Raw genomic sequence first — 25389 nt, forward strand, 5'->3', positions numbered from 1 at the left:
GCACAATGGAATACTGTTCCGCCACAAAAAAAAAAAACAAAATAATGCCATTTGCAGCAACATGGATAGAACTAGAGAGTCTCAAACTAAGTGAAGTAAGTAAAAAAGAGAAAGATAGGGAGTTCCTGCTGTGGCTCAGTGGAAATGAATCTGACTAGTATCCATGAGGATGTGGGTTTGATCCCTGATCTTGCTCAGTTGATTAAGGATCCCATGTTGCCATGAGCTGTAGTGTAGGTCACAGATGCCTCCTGGATCTTGCGATACTGTAGCTGTGGGATAGGCTGGCAGCTGCACTTCTGATTCTATCCCTAGCCTGGGAACATCCATATGCACAGGTACGGCCCTGAAAAAATAAGCACAAAGAAAGAGAAAGGTAAATATCATATGATATCACTCATATGTGAAATCTAAAATATGGCACAAATGATCCTATCTACAAAACAGAAACAGATCACAGACATGGAGAGCAGACTTGTGGTTGCCACAGGTGGCGGGGGTGGAAGCGGGAGGAAGTGGGGATGGGCTAGGGGTTTGGGGTTGATAGATGAAAGCTATTACATTTAGAATGGATAAGCAGTGAGGTCCTATTGTACAGCACAGGAAACTATATTCAATCTATTGGGGTAGAACATGATGGAAGATAGTATGAGAAAAAGAATGTATATATATATATATGCATATATATATATATATGAACGACTGGGTCACTATGCTGTACAGCAGAAATTGACAAAACATTGTAAATCAACTATAATTAAAAAGATAAAATAAAAAATAGAAATAAATAAATCGCACACAGATTTTTGCCTGTATGCAAGTTTGGCACCCCTAATCCCTGAGTTATTCACTTGTCAATGGTATTTGTTTTGAATCTTAGTTCAAGCTGGTTAGAAGTTTGATAAAACTCAAAGTCTCAATTTTTTTTCTCTTTTTTTCTTCTTCCTTTTTTTTTTTTTTTTTGTCTTTTCTAGGGCCACTCCCGCGGCATATGGAGGTTCCCAGGCTAGGGGTCAAATTAGTGCTGTAGCCGCCAGCCTATGCCAGAGCCGCAGCAACACGGGATCCATGCCTCGTCTATGACCTCCACCACAGCTCACGGCACCGGTGGATTCTTAACCCACTGAGCAAGACCAGGGACCAAACCCCAACCTCATGGTTCCTAGTCGGATTCGCTAACCACTGAGCCACAACGGGAACTCCCTCAATGTTTTTTTATTTTCCAGATAAGATTTTGTTCAAATTCCAATTTTCACCAAATAACATGTAACTCTTCCCCTACCTCTCTCATTTTTTTCAATGACAATGACTTCCAAACTATGAGGACAGATGTTATGTCATTTAAAGAAAAAATTTGATTGAAATCAGTCATGCATGTCGTGTTTCCCTGCTTTTCCCTAATTTGGATGCCAAAAAACAGGTGAATGAACTATCTCCATTTGGTCTTGAATATATCCTATAAAGAAGATTCACAGATATTTAAAAAAATCCATATAGCAGCTTTGATATGCTAATCATGGAACTCCCTGCTGACAGGAGCTCAAAAGGAGCAGCTAGTGAAGCAGCCATACTGAAATCTGCCAGGAGGGGTTCCTGTAAAGTGTGATGCTTGCTGCTTACTTGGTGTTCAACGCTGAATTTATCAAAATTGTATAAGCCTACCTACTTTATTTTTTATTTTTATTTTTTGGGGCTGCACTTGCAGCATATAGAATTTCCCCGTCGAGGGGTCAAATTGGAGCTGCATCCTCTGGGCGGGCCTACACCACAGCCACATCGACACAGGATTAGGGCCATGTCAGCAACCTATGCTGCAGACTGTGGCAACGCTGGATCCTTAACCCACTGAGTGAGGCCAGGGATTGAATCTGCATCCTCATGGATACTAGTCTGGTTCTTAAGCCACAATGGGAACTCCAGCCTACTTACTTTAGAAGGTGCCCAGCCTGGTGGGATTCTTGTGTTTTTGCCAATGACAGTTTGTGAAGTTCTACAGAGAAAAAAATAGATATAGTGTCTATTATAAGCTAAATTGTGTCCCTTCAAAAGTCGTACGTTGGAGCCCTCCCCCTTCCCCTCAACATGACTATGTTTAGAGATCGGACCTTTAAAGAAGTAATTAAGGTTAAATGAGATGGTAATGGGGATCCTAATCCAGTACAACTAGTGTTCTTAACGAAAAGGGGAAGAAAACACCATGTGAGGACACAGTGAGAAAGTGAAACTCTGCAAGCCAAGGAGAGAGGCCTCAGGAGAAACCAATTCTGCTGGCACCTTGATCTTGAACTTCCACCCTCCAGAACGGTGAGATAAAAAATTCTGTTGTTTAAGCAACCTAGGCTAAGGAAATTTGTTAGGGCAGCCCTAGCCAACTAAGGCTGTGTGATCTTCAGGAAAAAACTATGGAATATGAGTGAGTTTTTGAAGATCTCTTCCTGGTGCAAGGATATAACTCTTTGGGAAGAGTTGACTCCTGCTGTCAACCAGACAAATAGAATGAAGTCACAAACTGCCACCGACCATGGCCCTTCTCAAGGCTTAGTGTTCATCTCGTCCCTGGAGACTTTTAATCTATTCTAGCCAGATTTCGTTTCTGTTATTTGCAGCCAAAAGAGCCTTAAATAAAACAGGTGTTTAAGTCTTGCCTGAAGATGGTCTATGTTTCATAAATAACTGTTATCTTTAAAAATACCTATAGGTTGGGATTCTCTTGTAGTGCAGGAGGTTAAAATCTGATATTATCACTGCAGCAGCTTGGGTCACTGCTGTGGTGCAGGTTGGATTCCTGACCCAGGAACTTCCACAAGTCAGAGGCACACCCCCTCCTTAAAAAAAAAAAAAAAAAAACCAATAGATAATGTTGATTAGCAAGTTAATTCTCAAATTTAGGTTGATATTAACTCTTTTGCAGTTATATGGTTTTCTCAATAAAGTCCACATAGAGCAACAATGCGATGATGCTAATAAGGAGATTCTAATAAAGAAAAAAGTTGGTGGAGTTCCCGTTGTGGTGCATCAGAAAACGAATCCGATTAGTATCCATGAGGAAGTGGGTTCAATCCCTGGCCCCGCTCGGTTGGTCGGGGATCCGGCATTGCCATGAGCTGTGGTGTAGGTCACAGAAAAGGCTCGGATCCTGAGTTGCTGTGGCTGTGGCATAGGCTGGCAGCTGCAGCTCCTATTCAATCCCTATATGGCCCTAAAAAGCAAAAAAAAAAAAAAAAAAAAAAAAGAAAGGAAGGAAGAAAGAAAGAAAGAGAAAGAAAAGAAAAAAGTTTGGAACCACTGCTCTGAAACTTTCTGACCAGGTAAGGGCATCTTTGTGAGGTAATGGCCATGAACCCTAAAAGGTTGATGGACATGCATTTAAGTCAGGAAGTCATGAAAACTGCCCCAAACCTGGTGATCCAACCAGACCAGCTGCATGGCTCAGTGGAAGTTTAGGGTGGAGATGCCTGGAGGCTCACTTGCACAATTCTGCAGTCTCAATCTGGCCATCCAGAGTAAGCTTTGAGTAGAGCATTCAGCTAAGTCATCGTGGGGCTATACAATGTACTTTAAAAGCATTTCTGTGCTCCAGCTGAAGATGTTTTATGAGGGACTAGATATTTTACTTTTTTTTTTGCAATGCGTGCAGCATGCAATTCCTGGGCCAAGGATCAAACCTGTGCCACAGCAGTGACAATGCCTGATCCTTAACCCACTAAGTCACCAGAAACTCCTGGGACTAGGTGTTCTGGAAGCTTGCTTTGCCTACACTTTATTTTGAACACAGTTACAGTGTGTGGCTGTAGAAATAGCCAGTACTTTGACAGAAGACAGACTTCACCTTCCCATGGAAAAGGACCACTGTGATGTTAGCTGTGTCCCTTTCTCTTTTAAGAAAGAAAGGGCAGGAGTTCCCATCATGGTGCAGCAGAAACAAATCTGACTAGGAACCATGAGGTTTTGAGTTCAATCCCTGGCCTCGCTCAGTGGGTTAAGGATTTGGTGCTACCATGAGCTCTGGTGTAGGTCACAGACTTGGCTGGGATCTGGCATTTCTGTAGCTGAGGTATAGGCTGGCAGCTGTAGCTCCATATACAGGTGTGGCCCTAAAAAGCAAAAAAAAAAAAAAAAAAAAAAAAAAAAGCAGGGGGGCAGAAATCCTGATCGAGTAAAAATTGAGAGTCACTACTGGTTAGATAGGAAGATTTTGATTTTATCATTTCTCTTGAGATTGTAGTTTCAATGATTTCAAGTATTGTGAATCATGGCCAATCTATTTGAAAGACCTACCCTGAACTCTTTGCAAAATGGAATCTAAATTAAAGACCTCAATGGTCCTCACGCAACATATGGTCCATTTTAACCAGTGCATCTATTTAATCAGTATAAAAATCTCCTCTCCTGCTTTAAGATTTTTGAAATTTTAAGATAAACGATGCATTATCATAAAAGCATATAAAACCAGTCATAATTTTGGAATATGATGTTCATAGCTACATACCACCACCCCTCACCCCACCTCACCTATACTCTGTCCTCTGATTGACCCACACGAGTCAGAGAAATACTCTCTGAGTTCAGAAGCATTACTAACCAATCATCCTATATAATCCTCAGTCTCACCAATTTGCTGACTTCTAACACTGGCATACTCTTAAGGCTTTTCAAGTATATTTTGAAGATGGATTTTCTTAATCTCGGCTTCCTTGCAAAAAGTTTCAACTTGGCCTAGATCTCTGTCACAGAGGACTCCAGAATCCCAAACTAATCCAGTGGTTGCACCTCTTGGTGTATCAGACTGTCCTTCAAACAATTGGGGGATTCTTTGCCATTTGGAAAAAATTGACGAAGAAGGCCTTTGATCGCTGTCTAAAATTGGGAAAAGTTACTTGGATTTTTAACACGAAAATGCGAAGGCACTTGGGGAAATGTATGTATTGACCAGTGTAGTATTTGACTTATTTTTCAAGCTATCACAGAGCCAACAAACGTCTAACACAGGGAGCAGACAGATTCTCATCTCTGAAACCCTAACTCAATGCCAGCAAATAATTCCACAGAGTAAATCACTTCTATTTTTGTTCATTCACTTTCTTTTTTTTGGTCTTTTTAGCTATTTCTTGGGCCGCTCCATATGGAGGCATATGGAGGTTCCCAGGCTAGGGGTCGAATCAGAGCTGTAGCCACCGGCCAACGCCAGAGCCACAGCAACGCGGGATCCGAGCCGCGTCTGCAACCTACACCACAGCTCACGGCAACGCCGGATCGTTAGCCCACTGAGCAAGGGCAGGGACCGAACCCGCAACCTCATGGTTCCCAGTCAGATTCGTTAACCACTGCGCCACGATGGGAACTCCTGTTCATTCACTTTCATCTGAAATAACCAAGAGTGATCAGATCCTCTGGTTTATTACCTGAAATAAGTTTAGGAAACTGAAGACCAACAACTATAGTATCAATCTAGATTGATCAGAGCTGGGAACTCCTTGCTAATCAGATTTAATTTTGTTCTGTGATCTGACGTGGCCTCTTGCTAAAGCACAGTTGATTATAACAATAAACAATCCAAGCATTTTTTTAGACCCAATCCAAGAAAGAACTGAATTCAGTAACTGTATTCCTTTTCCTGTTCCTGATATCTGTGCAATTAGTTCCTTCCCTTTCTTTCTTTCCTTCTTTTTTACTTTTTAGGGCCACACCTGTGGCGTATGGCAGTTCCCAGGCTAGGGGTCAAATCGGAGCTGCAGCTGCTGGCCTACACCATAGCTCACGGCAACACCAGATCCCCAACACACTGAGCAAGGTCAGGGATTGATACTAGTAGGGCTCATTAACACTGAGCCACCGTGGGAACTCCTAGTTTCTTAAAAATGAGAGTTCCCTGGTAGCCTAGTGGTTAAGGATTCATCATTGTCACTTGTGGCTCTGGTTTGATCCCTCGTCTGGGAACTTCCGCATGCCACAGGTATGGCCAAAAAAAAAAAAAAAAAAAGATCACTGGAGTTCCCATTGTGGCTCAGCAGGTTAAGAACCCAGCTAGTATACATGAGGATGCAGGTCTGATCTCTAGCCTTGCTCAGTGGATTAAGGATCTGGCATTGCCACAAGCTTCAGTGTAGGTCATCAATGCAGTTCGGATCTGGTGTTGCTGTGGCTGTGGTGTAGGCCAGCAACTGCAACTCCTATTCAACCCCTAGCCTGGGAACTTCCATATGCCGCAGTGCGCCCAGAAAAACAAACAAACAAACAAAAAAGACAAAGAAAAAAAATTTTTTAAATGGACATTTCTGTTCGGTGACCATTACATGTTTAATTTGCCAGTCCCTCTGCACTATGTGACTACTCAGATTCTGCTAAAGATATTATGCACTTGACACATGTGGCTACTTGGATACAAGCTGCCACAAATGAAAAACAGGCTGTATTCCAGCCTCATTTTCAACTAAGAGCATGTTTTCTCACAGACACAATATTCTTTTTTTTTTTTTTTTTGGCTTTTTTGTCTTTTGTTGTTGTTGTTGTTGCTATTTCTTGGGCTGCTCCCTCTGCATATGGAGGTTCCCAGGCTAGGGGTCGAATCAGAGCTGTAGCCACCAGCCTACGCCAGAGCCACAGCAAGGTGGGATCCAAGCCACGTCTGCAACCTACACCACAGCTCACGGCAACGCCGGATCCTTAACCCACTGAGCAAGGGCAGGGATTGAACCCACAACCTCATGGTTCCTAGTCGGATTCGTTAACCACTGCGCCACGACGGGAACTCCAGACACAATATTCTAAACACCAGATGGGTCCCCTTGATAATTCGATAGACTATTTAAACCTAAAATGTCAGCAACAATGACCATATTACATAATCTGTTTCTCCACCGGTGTTGACATGGTTGGGCTGTTTACTTCAACTCTTTCTTTTGTGGAATTTACATTTCCTTTTTGAAATCACTCACTGTGGCTAAAGCCATCTCTATCTGGGAGTCAAACACCTCTGTCCTTGGTGTGTGAGAAGAGATGTGTGTTTTTAGAGGTGAGTTTCCACTCTTCTCTTTCCTCCTCCCTGCTAAGCGCAGTTACCCCAACTCCCAGGTCTAAAGACTGGCCCATGTGGGTGGTGCCACAGTTTTTTCTCTGTGTTAAGATTCTGAGTCATGCCTTCCCTTAACTGGGAGCTACACTCTTCTCTTCATTAGCCGTGTTTCTTTTTTTTCTGAAGACCTAACGTGCACGGGCACTTTCCTATGTGAATACCTTCTCCAGGTCACGCTGGATCCCTGTACTCTACCACACATGGGTGTACGCAGGCCAATTTATACTCAGGTTTCAAGATTCCTTTTCTTTTTCTTTTTTGCTTTTTTGCTTTTTTAGGGCTGCTCCTGAGGCATAGGGAAGTTCCCAGGCTAGGGGTCGAATCAGAGCTGTAGCTGCCAGCCAATGCCACAACCACAGCAACACAGGATCCAAGCCGCATCTATGACCTACACCATAGCTCTTGGCAATGCCAGATCGTTAACCCACCTGATCAAGGCCAGGGATCAAACCTGCATTCTCATGGATCCCAGTCGGGTTCGTTAACTGCTGAGCCACAAAGCAAACTCCTTCAAGGTTCCCTTTCTTACTCATTAGTGCATGCCCTCTTTACCTTGACCTCTGTTCCATTTGATCTTTATAAATCTTTGAAAAGGTATTTCTTAGGTTTTTAGAGTTCTATTTAGAAATTTTGCTTTTGGATTACCTCAGCCTTGCGAAATATGTTAGTTTGATAGTAACGGGTAATATAGGGGTTCTGGAATTTATTACGGTCCATAGATATCAAGTCATTGGCTCATGAAGAGGAAGTTTTGTTGGAAAAATCTCAGGCAGAACCTTTTGGAATGGTTATTAATTTTATGGTGGAGGTAAAAGATTCTGAAAACTCAACAGAAAAAGGCTATCATTCTTAGACAAGGAAGAGTTTGCAAAGAAGTTGCAGGTTAAAAGAAGAGTAAATACCGGCTATAGAAAGGGCAGTAATCCTGCCAGAAAAGTCATTGCAGATGTTCCAGTTTCTTAAAACCACAATTTGTAAAAGAAACTGCCCCCACAGAATATTAATTAAACATACATTCCTGAAGTGTTTTCTCTATTGATGGTTCATTTTTACATTACATCAAAACATTGTCATGTAAAGTATCTCACATAGTCAAAATGTCAAAAAAAATAAGCATTTTAGGAGTTCCCTTCGTGGCTCAGTGGTTAACTAACCTGACTAGGATCCATGAGGATGTGGGTTCCATCCCTGGCCTCCCTTGGTGGGTTAAGGATCCAGCATTTCCATGAGCTGTGGTGTAGGTAGTAGACGTGGCCCATGTTGCTGTGGCTGTGGCGTAGGTCGGCAGCTGTAGCTCCGATTTGACCCCTAGCCTGGGAATCTCCATATGCTGCGGGTGTGGCCCTAAAAAGCAAAATAAGAATAAAAATAAAAGTAATTTTAAAAAGCATTTTATGGGGAGTTCCCGTCGTGGCGCAATGGTTAACGAATCCGACTAGGAACCATGAGGTTGCGGGTTCGGTCCCTGCCCTTGCTCAGTGGGTTAACGATCCGGCGTTGCCGTGAGCTGTGGTGTAGGTTGCAGACGCGGCTCGGATCCCGCGTTGCTGTGGCTCTGGCGTAGGCCGGTGGCTGCAGCTCCGATTCGACCCCTAGCCTGGGAACCTCCATATGCCGCGGGAGCGGCCCAAGAAATAGCAAAAAAAAAAAAAAAAAAAAAAGCATTTTATGTAACAGCAATCACCTCAAACTTATGACATTACGTTACCTCTTATGTGACAATCATGTTACTAAGTTTGGAAATCAGTGCTAGAATTTTCAGAATAAAAATATGGAATTACAAATGACCTATTTTGCACTTTTTTATTGTTGTTGTTTTTTTTTTTTCCTTTTTGGCCAACTCATGGTATATGGAGTTCCTAGGCCAAGGATCAGATTCAAGCCATCCGTGGTTGTGACCTAAGGTACAGCCAGATCCTTAACCCACTGAGCTGGGCCAGGGATCAAACCTGTGTCTCAGTGCTCCCAAGACACCCCAATCTCATTTCGCCAAAGCGGGAACTCCTCTTTTGCACTGTTTTTATTTTGAAAATCTTTTCTACTTGTAGGTTCTATCGTGTCTAAAAAGAAAAGTTGGAAACTTAGCCCACCTTGGTGTGTCCTAATTAATGAACTGTAAGGGAAAAAGAATTTCAATAAATATTCATTTTATTCACTCTTTCAATAAACAGTCATTAAGCACATATCTGGCTCATTCCAGGCACAGTGCTAAGTACCAGGGCTACAAAAATGAAGTGGGCAAAGTCCTTGCCATCAAGCGCCACAGACTAATGAAAATAGATGAGCAAACACCTGCTGTGGCTGTGGCTGTGGCGTAGGCCAGCAGCTGAAGCTCTGATTCAACCCCTAGCCTGCGAACTTCCATATGCTGCATGTCTGGCCCTACAAAGCAAAAAAAAAAAAAAAAAGTTTGATTATTTGCTCTAAAAAGGGCAGGAGTATATACTGAGGGAAAATTTGTGAGAAAGAAGAGAAAGAGAAACAAAAAAGTCAATACCTATTCCCAGTACTCAGCTAGTCACTGTTAAATTTTTTAGTATCTCCATCTTTTCTGTGTAGGCTATTTCAGTTTTAAAATGTTATTTATATATAAATTTGTTTCACCTTTTTGAAATAATTTTTTATATTTTGTTTTATAAGCATCAAATTAATTATTGCATATCAGCTCAAATGAGTGCATCAGATATAATTCAATTCACCATGTCCTTACTCTTGAACACTTTAAATTGTCTTGGTTTTGGGTTTTGTTTTTTTGTGGGTTTTTTTTTTTTTTGTCAAATGTTAAAATCTTTGTATGCAATAATACACCACCACTTTTGAAGTTGATAAAGTACGCTTTAATTCCATTTATTAAAGTATTCCTTATTTAGTTAGCTCATGTAACATCTTCAGATGTATCCTGGCTAAGAGCATGGAACTTGGGCACAGACAGCTCTCAGTTTAAGAATCCCAGCCATGTTTTGGTGCCTTCATCTATAAATGGGGATGGAAGTAGTATAAATGTACTTATCTCTTAGGGTTGTTGAGGGAATAAAATGAAATGAAACAAAGTTTTTAGCATAGTGTCTTGTGTCCTCAGTAAATATCTATAGTAATTATTTAAAATACTAAAAAATAGACAAGCAAACAATTAGTGTGTATCAGAGGGACTGTAGCTAATTCTTACTGATTCAGAGAGGAGGTGATCTTTGCACTGTCCCGAAGAATAAGAAGCAGTTTGCCCTGTGGGCAAGGGAAGGAAGGGCATTCCAGGCAGAAGGAACAGCATTTGCAATGATATGAATGTAAGAAGAACATAAGAAGCAGTTGCCTGATGTGCCTGGATCCCAGGGAACCTTTGGGAGGTTAGTGGGAGATGGGGCAGGAGAGGCAGGCAGGGTCCAGGCCATGGAAGGTTTCACCCCTGCTAGGGAATTTAGGCTTTATCAAAGTCGGGAGAAGACTGAAGGAGTTCCAATAAGGAAGTGGATGATCAGATTAGCATTTTAGGAAGAGCTCTCGGTGGCAAAGGAGTGGAGGGAGTACATGGGGGAGGGTCACCCCCCAGTGGTTAGGAGGTTAGTACAAGAGTTGGAGCAAGAATGGTAACTCCTAGTATATACTGAGTGCTAACTATGCTAAGCTTTGGACATAGTTATCTCATTTACTCTTCACAATGATTCTGTAAGGTAGTATATTAGTCAAGACAGGCTAGGTTATGCTGTGACAAGAAACAATCCCGGAATATCAGTGGCATAAAACAGCCAAAATGAAAAAACAAACAGGGAGTTCCCGTCGTGGCGCAGTGGTTAACAAATCCGACTAGGAACCATGAGGTTGCGGGTTCGGTCCCTGCCCTTGCTCAGTGGGTTAAGGATCCGGTGTTGCCGTGAGCTGTGGTGCAGGTTGCAGACGCGGCTCGGATCCCGAGTTGCTGTGGCTCTGGCGTTGGCCGGTGGCTACAGCTCCGATTCGACCCCTAGCCTGGGAACCTCCATATGCCGTGGGAGCAGCCCAAGAAATAACAACAACAACAACAAAAAGACAAAAAACAAACAAACAAAACCAGCCAAAATCATGCTCTGTTTCTAACACATGTCCCTGGCAGGTTGGCCAGGGAGTGATGCACCCCAGAGTCACACAGAAACCCAGGCTGATGGAGACTTTGTCGCAATACCCACCTCACAGCAGTGAGGGGATCACCATTCCAGCAGTGGGAAGTGAGTGTGTCCATTGTGTAGAGGCTCTCAAAGGCTCTGCCCAAGGGTCACACGGTCACAACCAACTCCAGGGGGGGCAGGGAAGTACAGTCTTACCAAGAGCCCAAAAGGAGAACCAGAACTCTTTTGACACCAGCACTAATTACTACCACATCCTGCTCTGAGCAGAGGGTAAAACGGCACCTTTCTGACCTGCTTTTGAAGCTGGATGTGGCTGGCCGAATGCCCTAATTCGGCCAAAGAAATGGAGGAAGCTTTGAGAACTAGGTGTCTTTGAGAACCAAGAACTGGAACAAAATTTCTCAGGCTCGTGCTTTCCCTCCACCATCACACCTGTTAACAAACATTCCATGGAGTAAGCCGCTCCTTTGCCTTGGGTTCTCAAATAAGAACAACAGATAGCAGAGTCCTTGTTGACTTCGCGTATGCCTGTAGTGTGAGCTGCAGCTGTAGGTCACTGAGATTTGAAGGATAGTTGTAGCATAATCCAGTCCACCTGGGACTGTTACAGGTGAAACACAAAATTTCTTTGCAATTTAAAAATTCTCTACAGGTAAGTTTATTACGATGCTTTTGTAATCCCATCTTACAGGCCAAGAAACTGAGACTCAGAATCATCAACGAATGTGCCCAAGTGACACCTTAGTGAGGCAAAATTCAAACCCAGGCACTCCGAAGCCTGGAGCTGAGCTTCAAACTCTAGCCAGCAAAAGCCTGACCTAAAGCAGCAGAAACAGGGATGAACAGGTGATTCTGGTTTAGTGACATTTTAAAGGAGAATCGGAAAGATCTGCTGGGTGATTATATAAGGATAGGGGACAAAAGGGTATCTAGAATGATTTCCAGCTTTCTGACTTGGAAAGTCAAATGGATGGTGACCAGCAATTCAAGTGGAGATAGAGGGTCATAAGCAAGTTGAGGAGTGGGAAGGCAACGAATGTGGTGATGGGCTCTTGGCAGCTCTCTGAAGCTCTCATGCCAGTCTTCTATCTTTGCTCTGCTTTCTGACACGTTGGTCATCTCCACATGGTTGTGGCCCTATATGGATTGCAACAGTCTTCTCTGGCTGCTTGCAAATTTTTCTTTTTCTTTTTATGTTTTTTGGCAAACTGACAAAGATACATCTAGGTAGAGTTTGCATTTATATTGCCTGGGAATCACTTACAGTGATTCAAAGATTCACTGTCTTTGGTGGTTTGTGGACAGTTTCATCAACCTTGGGAAACATTTTTTTCTTCTCTCATATTCCTGTCCCCTTCTCACTGTCTCCTTTCAGGACACCATTACACATATGTTGCTATTGCCCGATAGGTCTCAGAGAATCTGTTCTTTTTTTTTTTTTTTTTTCAGTTTTTTTCTGTTCTTCAAATTGGATCATTTCTACTGATTAATCTTGAGGTTTACTGATTTCTACCATCTTCCATCTGCCACTAGTTAATTGTTATTTGACTTTGAAAATTTCTAGAATTTACATTGCTTCTTTTTTTTATGATTTCAATTACTCTGTGAGATTCCCTAATTATTTGCTTAATCATTCAGACCATATTTGTCTTTATTTTAAACATATTTGCCTTTCTTTAAATATGTTTATAATAGCTGCCTTAATGCTGTTGTCTACTAAATCCAACATTTGAGTAATCTTAGGGTCAATTTCTATTTTCTACTGCTGTTTTCCTGTGTGTGTGTGTCGTAATTTTTTATTGTCATACTGAAGGCTACAGATGATGCATGATAGAAATTATGGATTCTGTGGTCTGTTATTTTCCTCTGAAAAGTTTTGATTTTTGTTCTAGTAGGCAGTTCAATTATGGTCTGGCCACTTTAAAATTTTATAGTTTTTTTGTTGTTGTTGTTTAACTTTTTTATATCTTTGGAGAGTCCCAGCTATCTTCCTAAGCCTTCTGACTTAGTGTGCTCAATTTTCACACTGTTTCCCCTGTGATTTTTTTTTTTTTTTTGCCGCTCTGGCAGTGTGTAGAACTTCCGGGGGGCCAGGGATTGAACCCATACCACAACAGCGACAACACCAGATCCTTAACCCACTGAGCCACGAGGGAACTCCTCCCTTGTGATCTTGTCAAGCTCGGTGGTAGGTATTGTTAGGGAAGATCTAGTGTGGGTCTTTCTCTAGGGCAGTGGTTCTCTAACTTTAGCATGTATTAGAACATCTGAAGAGTTTGTTAAAAACAAATTTCTGGGCTTCTGATGGAGTAGATTTTGAGGTGGGACTCTAGAATTTGCATTTCCAACTGTATGTCTAACAAAGTTCCAGGTGATGCTAAAGCTACTGGCCTGGGGACAACTATTTGAGAAATTTTGCTTTAGAACATGGTTCTTACTTTCAAAATGTGTTCTTTCTGGTGTCCCAGCTGGATGCCTGAGGTGTTATTAACTTAGTGCTGATGTGGCTTTCCACTCATGCTGAGCCAAAACGCCAATGACCCCCATCACTGCCTGAACTCTAATATCCCTGCTCGACTTTCAACCCCCCAGAAGCTGGTATCTGGTAATCCTTGGGTAGTCTCGCCTTACACATGTGCAAACCAGCTCTCAGCCAAGCACCCACAGGTGATCCACAGAGGATTTCTGAAGCCCTCCCCTTGCAAAGCTCCCTCCTCTCAGGGCCCTATCTCACAGATGATAGTTGCCCAGCTGCCCCAAATTCCAACCTCTGCCTGCTCAGCTCAGCTGGCGCCCCAGCTCACTGCTTTTTGGTTGGAAACAGACCCCCGATAAAGAGCCAGAGTATTTCTGGGCCTCACCTCTTGAATTTCTCTTGGGGAATCAGAAACTTGTGCTGCCTGAAACAGTTGACAAATATTTTGCTCAGTTTAGTGATTTTTAAAAAGTGGCGGGATGGCTAGATGGGTACCAGTTCTATTCCATCACAGCTGGGGTGGATGTCCTGGTTTTAGACCTTTCGAATTTAAGGAGCCTTGGACTATGTAGATGCAGATGCCTCACAATGAACAGATGGCTTAGAGATAAAAGTTTGCAAACCATCCGTGTATAGAGAGTAACTGAGCATGAATCGTATACAAAATGGGAAGAGAAGAGAATCAAAGATAGAATCCTGGGGGAACTGCTAATTTTTCATAGATGAGTGAAAGAAAAGGGCTGGCAAAAGAGGCATAGGAGTGGTCTAAGAGGCAGGAAGAGAGCCACTGTCCCAGAAGTCAGTGGAGAAGAATTTTTTTTTTGTCTTTTTGTCTTTTTAGGGCCGCACTGCGGCATATGGATGCTCCAAGGCTAGGAGTCGAATCGGAGCTACAACTGCTGGCTTACACCACAGCTCATGGCAGGCAAACCTGTGTCCTCATGAATTCTAGTCAGGTTCGTTAACTGCTGAGCCACAATGGGAAATCCGAGAAGAATTTTGTTTTAATATTTTGAATTCTTAACTATGTCTCCTCACCCTGCTAAGGACTTTTTTCTCTTTTTTTACTATTTCAGGCCACCCAATAATATAGAACTATTTCGGTCTGATTTCATAGAAGAAGATGAGGATGAAGATGAAACTGACTGGCCAAGTAACTTGCACAAGGCCAGGCAGATGGTTAGTGGCAGAACCAGGACTAGTTAGTATCCAGGCATTCTGGCTGCAATATTTGCAAAAAAAAAACACAAAACCCTCCAATATCCTGCCTCACACCAAAACAGAAGAGGGTGACAAATGCAACAGGACTGTCCAGGAAGCTGAGGATTGACAAGTGCCTATTGAATTAGGCCCTAGGGCCACTGGTGAGCTCGGGAGAACTCACTGAAATAAACAGTAGGTGCTAATTAACCTCTCAACACGATCAGTTCCTGGGTTTAGCTCTTCTTTTGAACCAGCTAAGTGCCGTACACATGGCACCTCTCAGCCTCTGCTTACACTGCCCTCCTCCTCAGGAATCCGCTCCAGGTTTCTGCTCTGAAAGGGGAGACTCGCTCTCTAACTGCATTCAGGGGAGATGAGACCCACCTCTCCAGCTCCTAAGGGGGCGAAGGGAAGCGAGCCGTGTCTGTTAACAACCCACCACTGTGCCCAGGCACAGGTTTATGCGCATTTGAAGATACCATCAACTCAATTACCTGTGTTCAGATTAGCCTCGGCAAATCTTTTAGCGCTCACAGCTGTCTTCAGGTGTTCAGGGGATTATTACGAGGAGATGTTGATCAGCTGTTCTCCATGTCTCCTGTGAACAGAACAAAAGGAAAGAGGCTTAAATGTCAGCAAGGGATTTAGATGTAAGTGAGAACTCTGTGAGGCAGGGAGGGCCTGGGTACTTAAGGCAGAAAGGCTGGAAACTTGCTTAGGTAGCCCTAAATATCCCCTTTCCCACCATATCACCCTTATTTGTTTTATAACCAAAAGGACAAAACAACAATAACAACAACCGCAAATGCTTATACAGTTCTTACCTTGTGCCAAGCAGTGGTATTAAGTGTTCTACTCAGATTCACTCTTTCAATACTCACAACAGCACAACGAGATAAAGACTATGGCCATTCCCATTTTATAGATAAGAAAACTGAGCCTCGGAGATGATGAATAACTTGCCACACCACCAACAAATGGCAGAACCAACATTTGAAGCCTCCTGCAAAAGCCCATCCTCTTGCCCACTACCTGACACTGCTAACCCCTAGACATTGCACTAGAACAGAATTCCAGATAAGCAGAGTGGAGTTCCTGTTTGGCTCAGTGACACTGAATATAACTAGGATCCATGAGGATGAGGGTTCAATCCCTGGCCTCGCTCAGTGAGTTAAGGATCTGGTGTTCACCAGAGCTGTGATGTAGCTTGCAGACTCGGCTTGGATCTGGCATTGCTTTGGCTGTGGTGTAGGCTGGTAGCTACATCTCCAATTCAACCCCTAGCCTGGGAACTTCCATATGCCATGGGTACTTCCATATGCCATGGGTGTGGCCCTAAAAAGGACCAAAAAAAAAAAAAAAAAAAAGATAAGCAGAGCAAGGAGTGATGTGACCAGAGCGGCTTAGAAGCTACAGCAGATGGTCCCAAAGTGGCCCTATGTGAATCGTGCCTCCCCGAATTCATGCCCAGGTGCAGTCCCCTTCCTCACTCAATCTGTGTCAGCATCACAGCTTTGCCTGACCAGGAGCCTATAGTGGAGGCAACCTTCTAGAGGAGCTTCTGCTTTCTCTCTCAGAACCCAACTGCCTTGTAAGGAGTCCAGGCTGTCCTGCTGCAGAGAGAGGCCACAGGTAGAGAGAAGCCTGGGAGGCTGAAAGCCGCGGGAAGAACACAGGCATCTCCGCTAAGAGCCAGCATCACAGTGGTCACTGAAGCCACATAAACGGTCCCAGGAGACACCACAAAGGGCAAAGATGAGCCAAACATGCTAAGCGCTGTCCCAAATCCTGACTCTGAAAGGGCTGTGGTTTAGGTCACTAAGTGTTTCTTTTCTATTGTGAAATATACACAACATAAATGATCGTTTTAACCATTAAGGGTACAGAGTTCTGTGACCTCAAGTACATTCACATTGTGGTGCAACGGTCACCGCCATCTACTCCAGAATGTTTTTATCATCTCAGACTGAAACTCTGTCCCCACTAAACACTCACTCCCCGTTCCTCCTTCTTCCCAGCCGCTGGTAACCACTGTTCTACTTTCTTTCTCTATGAATTTAAACCAATAAGTTTTAAGGCAGTTTGATGGCAACAACATATAACTTTGTATAGCGATTGAGAGATTTAATAATCTGCTTTTAGACTGTATTACTGTGTTTGTTAGTTTATTAAATACCAGAGAGTTGTAAGAAGCACCAGGAGAGCCAGAGCGTCGGTTGGCTTTGTCATTGTTTGTTTCATTTTAATGTGTCATGACGTATAATGTGAGAGGTAAAATTATAATTATACCTAACATTTTACTTGAAAGTTGAGAAGGCAGTTTCTCATTTAATATATTTTTTGCCTTTCACAACACCCTTGTGAGATGGAATTAGTTTTTTTCATTTTATAGATTAGGGGACTGAGGATCAAAGCATTTAAGTGACTTGCTCAAGGTCACAGCATGGAGTAGAATAGGTTGGTCTGCAACCATTGATTGATTACTCCTATTTGGGAAGGGAGATGGGGAGGGAACCCGAAAGACAGTTCAGCGGCTTGAAAGAGGAGACACAAGCCCAGTCCTCAAAGAGCATCTGCTCTCCTAGGACACACTCATGGACCTGCCCATAGGAACGTCCTTTGATCATGATGAGAACCAACCAAGATGGCTCCCAGTGAAATGTTTTATAGGGTATGGCTGGATCCACTTTGAAAAATAAAGATGCTTGGTTTTTTGGGGCAGGAATAGCATGATGAGGAAAATTAGGTACATCCTCACTAGGCAGAGCCACAGACTCATGCCCCACTCATAAAGGGACATAGAATCAATTCAATGGGTCACAAATTATATATACATATATTTATCTTATATATATATATATAATAAAATAGAGCAGAATTCATTGAAATAGTAAGAGTGAGTGGTTTTCTGTGGAACTTTTTTTTTTTTGTCTTTTGTCTTTTTAGGGCCACACCTGCGGCATATGGAGGTTCCCAGGCTAGGGGTCTAATCAGAGCTGTAGCCACCAGCCTACCCCAGAGCCACAGCAACGTGGGATCTGCCGCGTCTGCAACCTACGCCACAGCTCACGGCAACACTGGATCCTTAACCCACTGAGCAAGGCCAGGGATCAAACCGGAAACCTCATGGTTACTAGTTGGATTTGTTAACCACTGAGTCACAATGGGAACTTCCCATGGAACTTATTTTAGTTACATTGTATACATATACTTGCATCTTCAAAGTCATGTTATTTGAAATTTGGGTCACAATGTAAAGGTATTTCTTACCTTGTGAAAGCATTTGAAAACTATTGCCCTACCCCACCACTCTTCTGGCCACAGCCTTCCTCAAAGTGCAGAAGTATTCTGCAGTCTTTGGGGAAGTATGGCCTGGCTATGAGTACTGGCCTTGTGCAAAGAGTAGAAAAGACAGATGTTATTTTAGCACAAGGACAACACTCCAGAGGCCAGTATGGAATGGCTGAAAACGCTGCATAAAATTTTGCCCAAGATGCTTTAGTGACCCAGAGGCATGGAATGCAGTGCTGAGAGCACTGGGGGAGACATAGGGAGTCTGAAGTTCTGGTGTTGGATTTCTACCAAACACCTATAATTTCTCAAGACTTTCTGGGCTACCCTTCCTTCATCTGTAGAAAAGAGGGATCAGACTAAATTACCTTTTTTTTTTTTTTCTTTTTAGGCTTCACCCACAGTATATGGAAGTTCCTGGGCTAGGGGTTGAATTGAGTTAATTTGCCAGCCTACACCACAGCCACAGCAACATGGGATCTGAGCCACATCTGAGACCTACACCATAGCTCATGGCAATGTCAGGTCCCCAAACCAGCAAGGCCAGGGATCGAACCCACGCCCTCATAGATACTAGTTGGATTTGTTTCCACTGCGCCACATGGGAACTTCCCAGACTAAATTTTCTTTAAGGAAAGTCTCCCACCAAGAGAAGGAATACTGATAAGATTTATGTCACTGCCTCCCCTTTTCCCAAAGAGAGGCACTGGGATAAGGAAGTCAGACTCTCATCTTAAAAAAACATGTCCAAGAGTTTCCATTGTAGCTCACTGGTAAAGAACCTGACTAGCATCCATGAGAATACAGGCTCAGACCCTGGCCCCACTCAGTGGGTTAAGGATCCAGCATTGCCATGAGCTGTGGTGTGGGCTACAGATGTGACTCAGATCCCATGTTGCTGTGGCTGTGGTGCAGGACTGCAGCTATAGCTCCGATTCAACACCTAGCCTGGGAACTTCTGTGTGCTGAGGGTGCAGCCCTAAAAAAAGACAAAAAAAGTGTCCAGTTTTTTGTTTGTTTATACACACACACACACATTTTTTTTTTTTTTTTGCTTTTTAGGGCTGCATTTGCGGCATATGGAGGTTCCCAGGGTCGAATCAGAGCTACAGCTGCCAGCCTACACCACAGCCACAGCAATTCAGGATCCGAGCTGCATCTGCAACCTACACCACAGTTCATGGCAACGCCAGATCCTCAACCCACTGAGCAAGGCCAGGGATCAAACCCACAACCTCATGGTATCTAGTCAGATTGGTTTCCACTGCGCCATGACAGGAACTCCTGTTTGTTTACATTTTTTCTGAGGTCAATTGGGATAGACAAACCATTTTTGTTTTTGTTTTTGTTTTTGTCTTTTTGCTATTTCTTTGGGCTGCTCCCGCGGCATATGGAGGTTCCCAGGCTAGGGGTCGAATCGGAGCTGTAGCCACCAGCCTACGCCAGAGCCACAGCAACGCGGGATCCGAGCCGCGTCTGCAACCTGCACCACAGCTCACGGCAACACCGGATCCTTAACCCACTGAGCAAGGGCAGGGACCGAACCCGCAACCTCATGGTTCCTAGTCGGATTCGTTAACCACTGCACCACGACGGGAACTCCACAAACCATTTTTGAAAGATAGTTAATGTCCGTTTCTGGTTCGAGGCAGGAGACTTAACCTGAGTACCCCACCCAGGTCCACATGTCTATAATCATGAAACTTACATAGCTTTACTCACATGAATCAAGCAATAAATTCTAATTGTCTATGTTTAAAGTATGAGGTGAAGTCATGGCACCTCAATCACATAAACTTCGCCCCTATAATTAAGCCATGTATATAAGAAGGTAGCTGAAATTCCTCAGAAGTAGAAAGCACAGAATCATGGTGATTCTTTACTCCGAGCCGAGGAAACTTGAACTCCTTGATGGCAGGATTTCAATCCTGGAGATGATGCAGAGGGAGGGGAGCTGAGCTAGTGACCACTAGCAGCTCTTGAACATTAAGATAAAGAAGGAGGGAGTTCTCATCGTGGCTCAGCAGAAACTAATCTGACTAGCATCCATTGAGGATGCAGGTTCGATTCCTGGCTTCACTCAGTGGGTTAAGAATCCGGCCTGGCTGTGAGCTGTGGTGTAGGTCACAGATGCAGCTTGGATCTAGCATTGCTGTGGCTGTGGTGTAGCCTGGGAACCTTCACATGCTTCGGGTGCAGCCCTTAAAAAAAAAAAAAAAGGAAGGAAAGAAAGAGAAGGAGCATGGCAGAAGATAAAGAGCCTGGATATTGCCAAAAGCCTTTTTTTTTTTTTAATTTTTTTTTTTTTTTTTTTTTTTTTTTTTTTTTTTAAGTTTAGTACCTCAGCAGTAATGGCTCTGTTTCTGCCAACATCAGCAGGGAGACAGGTGCAGAGAGCTCTGAAGAGCTCTTTCAGCTATAGATGTGGCCCAAGAAATGTCCCAGCAGCCCGTGCTTCTTGCCATGCTGGGTTGAATCTGGAGTGTTTCCAGGAACACTCAAATGGGTCCAGGACATGGGAACTTAGCAGCTTTGTTTGCAGCTTAAGAGTAGAAATTGGTTTTCACCAAACAGAAAACATCCTTGTCCGTTTGAATTTCAAACAAAGTCATGCTCTCTGGGACTGATATAGGCAAATTCATTCTCATTGGGGAACTCCACATCTTTGTTCAATTTAGGGAGCATATAGAGAAATTGTTTGAATTGCTTCACTTATATGTTTTCATGGTGTAGAGAAATGTGTGCGATTTGATGACTAATTTTCTTTTTCATGGTAATTTTTCTTACAACATATTCAAACAAGATGTCACTAGGTAGATTTGAATATTGCCTAACTCTCAGAATATAATAAAAAGCACAGAAGGGCACAGATTGAAGGAGAAAGTAATAAAAGATATACGAGAGGACAATGAGTTATATTATTAGACCAGTGACCCCTTCCTTTCCCTTCAACTCACCCCAAGCCCAGCTTGACCTGGTAAACCAAAGGAAATTTAACTTTAGCCTCTACTACATATTCAGTACATTCTGGCTGACATTTTAAACCCTGTTGGAAATCTGGTTGGCTTCCAGGCACATGCAATACTAGAATGGAGAAATAGTATAGATAACTATCTCATTTTTCTTTCTCTCTGGAACACTGACAATGATTCTTTGTAAAATGTCTCAGGATATTGAAGGAAGTTACGGACATACATTTTGTAGAAATCTGCCCAGAGCTGATTATTGCAAATTATATAATGTGGATATTCCATTTCACAAGCTTCATGTGTCTCATGATTAAGACACACATGGAAGGACAATAGGATCCGTAGGCTGCCAAAAAAATGAACAACCAGGAATTGAGGGGCAGGTTTGAAGAGTGGGATTTTCAGCTCCAGAGAGGACAGAACAATGACCTCAAGTGACACAGGCAGAACCACCACATACACACCAGTCCCCTCCCAGCTACAGCAAACATTCATCAGCAAATTAGGAGAAACCCACAGTTACATCGGATTGCTCAGAAAACCTTACAAACAATGGGAGTTCCTGTTGTGGCTCAGCGGGTTAAGTAGTCAATATAGTATCTGTGAGGATGTAGGTTCAATCCCTGGCCTTGCTGTGGGTTAAGGATCTGGCTGGTGTTAAGGATCTGGCTGGCGTTGCTGTGGCTGTGGCATAGGCTGGCAGCTGCAGCTCTGATTTGACCCCTAGCCTGGGAACTTCCATATGCTGCAGGTGCAGCTGTAAAAAGAAAGAAATCCTTACAAATGTGAGGGTTTCAGTGAGCTGTGCCACATTAGAGTTCCATGCCATGCAGGCGGGACTATCACAGTTGCTTGAGAGTCACAGATAAACTCAAGCCCTTATTTCAGCAGTTTAGTTTTATCTTCCTGTGACCAAGGCATAGCTGTAATCAAGGTCTCCATTGCAGGCAGGATTCCACCCTCTCCCCCATCCTCTTCCTGAAGAGGAACTGCTGCGTCATGAAAGGCATGTTTAAAAAGACGCCAGGGCAGTGGCTCAGTCCCACAGTGGATGATGACCCTTTGGAGACTGAACATTGGGACATCATGTTAGGGTAATGCAGTGTAGGAGGCTGGCCTAATTCTCAGAATCAACCACCCAAGGCAGTTTTAGATGCTTCTCTTAGATAAGTCTCAAGTCTTTCCAGTGTGGGGGAAGAGACATAGATCACTGAATTCTACTTGCTGTAGGGCTTTTATTTGGAATTTCACCAATGGTCACCAATTCTTTCTCCTAGAAACACAGGAACAGTCTCACCACTTCTCTAGATTTACACAGTAACCTCATGTTTGCAAATGACAGATGAACACTATGTTAAGAGCCTCTTTTAGCTTTTCAACAAAGATGATATTTTCTTTCGTAATATTGTACTTTGCTTTGCGATCTTAAACTATTTGCTTAGGTTAAAATTATGTGGAGTGTATTTTTAAAGCATTTCTGGATGCACACACACGCACACAACACAGTCAAAACAACCATTTATTTAAAAAAGTACATACTTTTGAGAGCCATAATTTCAAATAGTCAGCATGACTATGTGAATCCATCTTTTTTCAGTTAAAAGAGATCAACTAACTAGAGGCAGTCAATTTGTCTATGCCATAAAACACATCTGTAATTGAGTATCTCTCTACAGGCAATAGGTAGGGTGCTGATGGTTTCCATGGAAATCCAAAGTCCAAAAATGCATCAGAATTCCTTTCCTCACCTCTGTTGAACTTTCATTACTGGATGAAGAGAGATCACTCTTTCACTTTGTCAGGCATTTGAGCAATGCCACCATTATGTGGATGCTCATAAAAATCTCTGTGTATAAAGAGTATGGTACAGTTCACCAAATATGCACTGTTGTCTCTTGATCCTCACAGCATCCCTGAGAGGTTGGGGAGAGCAGGAATAGTTATTCCTATTGAAAGATGGGAAACTGTAGCCAATGAAGGGTTAGTTACTCGCCCAGGGCTATAGCACACACCAAGTCACAAGGTGGGATTCAAACTAGATCTTTTGAATCCTCACCCAACTTCTTTTCTCTGCTTTGTGCTTAAATAAAATAATTACCAGTGCTTTTGAGAAAGTCTAAAAATTCCATTTGTTTGGTTTCTTCTCCAAAATCTAAAGACAATAAATAGCAGTTCCCATCTTGGCTCAGTGGTTAATGAACCAGACTAGAATCCATGAGGACACAGGTTCAATCCCTAACCCTGCTTAGTGGGTTAAGGATCTGGCCTTGCCGTAAGCTGTGGTGTAGGTCTCAGACGTGGTTTGGATCTGGTATTGCTGTGGCTGTGGTGTAGGCCAGCAGCTGTAATTCTGATTCAACCCCTAGCCTAGGAACCTCCACATGCCTTGGGTGCGGCCCTAAAAAGCACAAAAAAAAAAAAAAAAAAAAAAAATTAAGACAATAACTAGCACATCAGGTGAGCTCAACACATGGGGCACATCTGTTCCACAACCAACGTAGAGGCACTCCTCCACAGGATTGGTGATCTCTGCATCGTATGGCCAGAAGGTTCTCTGCAGCGTATAGAAAACAATTTTATGTTCTGGCAGCAGCTACGCCGTGTGGTTCTTGGAGGAGTTCCAAAGCTCTGCATTTGGGCTGCAGCCACCAAATGTTGCCCCCACTCTAGCCTTCGTGGCTCCCAGCCATCTTCATCTGCTCCCTCATCCTTTGGTAAAGCACAAGCGTCGGGGAGAAGGTAGCTGGCATTGGAAAGGGTTGGTACTGGGTAAAGGGTTGGCACAGTTTCTTGTAGATACCTGAGTGGGGGCGGGGGGGGGGAAGGAGATGGGAGAGATTGTTCACAATTCTGGGAACTTTGCCCAAGGGCAGGGGTTGGGGGGGAGGGAAGGGGCGGGGTGGCAGGAAGCTCCGCGCGAAGTAGCAGAATATGTTGTGCTGGTCGGGATTCGCCAAACTGCAGTCAGAGAGCTGGGGGAGAAGGTAGAGAGGTCATCAAGTCCATCCCTCATTCATCTTCAATCAGCAAATAAGCACTGAACACCTACAGTGCTGAGGATATGGCAGGGAACAAGCCAAAGTCCCTGCCCTCACAGAGCTTACATTTTAGTGAGGAGAGAAATGGCAAGCAAATAAATAAATAGTACATCAGCGGGTGCTGAGGGCTGTGGAGAACAGGATACGAGGAAAGGCAGGAGGTACTCTCTCACATATGTTGTTTAGGGTTGGTAAGGTGCAGCCCACCGATAATGACATCTGAACAGAGACTTGAAGAAAACGAGGGAAGGAGCCATGGGGATGTCTGATGAGAAGAGAATTTCAGGCAGAAGGGACAGCAGGGCCAAATGCTGGGCTACAGGGTTGGCATGTAGAAGGAATAGCTAGGGCCCGGTAGGCCAATGTTAGGCTTGAGTGAGATGGGGCCCACTGGAAGTTTTTGAGCAGGGAAATGATAGGATCTGACTATTTTTTTTTTAAGTGCCGAACCGGCGGCATATGGAGGTTCCCAGGCTAGGGGTCCAATCGCAGCTGTAGCCGCCGGCCTACACCACAGCCACAGCAATGAAGGATCCGAGGCTTGTCTTCGACCTACACCATAGCTCGCAGCAACGCTGGATCCTTAACCCACTGAGCAAGGCGAGGGATAGAACCCACATCCTCATGGATACTAGTCAGGTTCATCTCCTCTGAGCCACAAGGGGAACTCCAGGATCTGACTTTTTAAAGAATCCTTCTGGCTGCTGTGTTGGAAAACTTCTTGAGGCTGTGTTATGAAATGCTATAAAAATCAACTTTATTTTTGAAATACCTTGTGTGTTTCTCAGTTGCCTGAGTATTTCCCAGATTGGTTCCCATGATTCTCCCTAGACAGGCTTCCATCCATTTGTTTTGTTTCCAGTCATCAGATTCTTCAAAGCAGTCTGATCTTGTCATCATCCCTTTTCAACCCCCACCTTAAAGTGGCTTTCACGTGTGGTTTTTTTTTTTTTTTTTCCTTTTTTGTTTTGTTTTTTGTCTTTTTAGGACCACATGCATGGCATATGGAGGTTCCCAGGCTAGGGGTTGGACCAGAGCTGCAGCTGCTGGCCTACACCAGAGCCACAGCAACACCAGATCTGAGCTTCATCTTTGAACTACATCACAACTTGCAGCAATGCCAGATCCTTAACCCACTGAGCAAGGCCAGGGATCGAGCCCATATCCTCATTGATACTAGTCGGGTTCGTTAATCACTGAGCCACGACGGGAATTCAGGCTTTCCTTGCTCTTAAGAGAA

At 43.5% G+C, this 25389-nt stretch overlaps 1 protein-coding gene across 20 annotated transcripts in view; it reads right to left on the reverse strand.

The window, feature by feature from the left end:
- The window catches only part of RBM47 (RNA binding motif protein 47), a 303668-nt gene that overhangs the window by 224692 nt on the left and 53587 nt on the right, over positions 1-25389 (reverse strand). For all 20 annotated transcript variants that reach the window (XM_084971907.1, XM_084971928.1, XM_084971917.1 and 17 more), the window contains one exon: positions 15346-15449. The gene's annotated coding sequence lies outside the window, so the exon portion shown is untranslated. The remainder of the gene's footprint in view (positions 1-15345; positions 15450-25389) is intronic.

The sequence above is a fragment of the Sus scrofa genome, chromosome 8 (assembly GCF_054392235.1).
Source record: "Sus scrofa isolate SSC_HxYL_T2T_F1_AM1 chromosome 8, Sscrofa_HxYL_maternal_Yorkshire_Landrace_v2.0, whole genome shotgun sequence".
NCBI lineage: Eukaryota > Metazoa > Chordata > Mammalia > Artiodactyla > Suidae > Sus > Sus scrofa.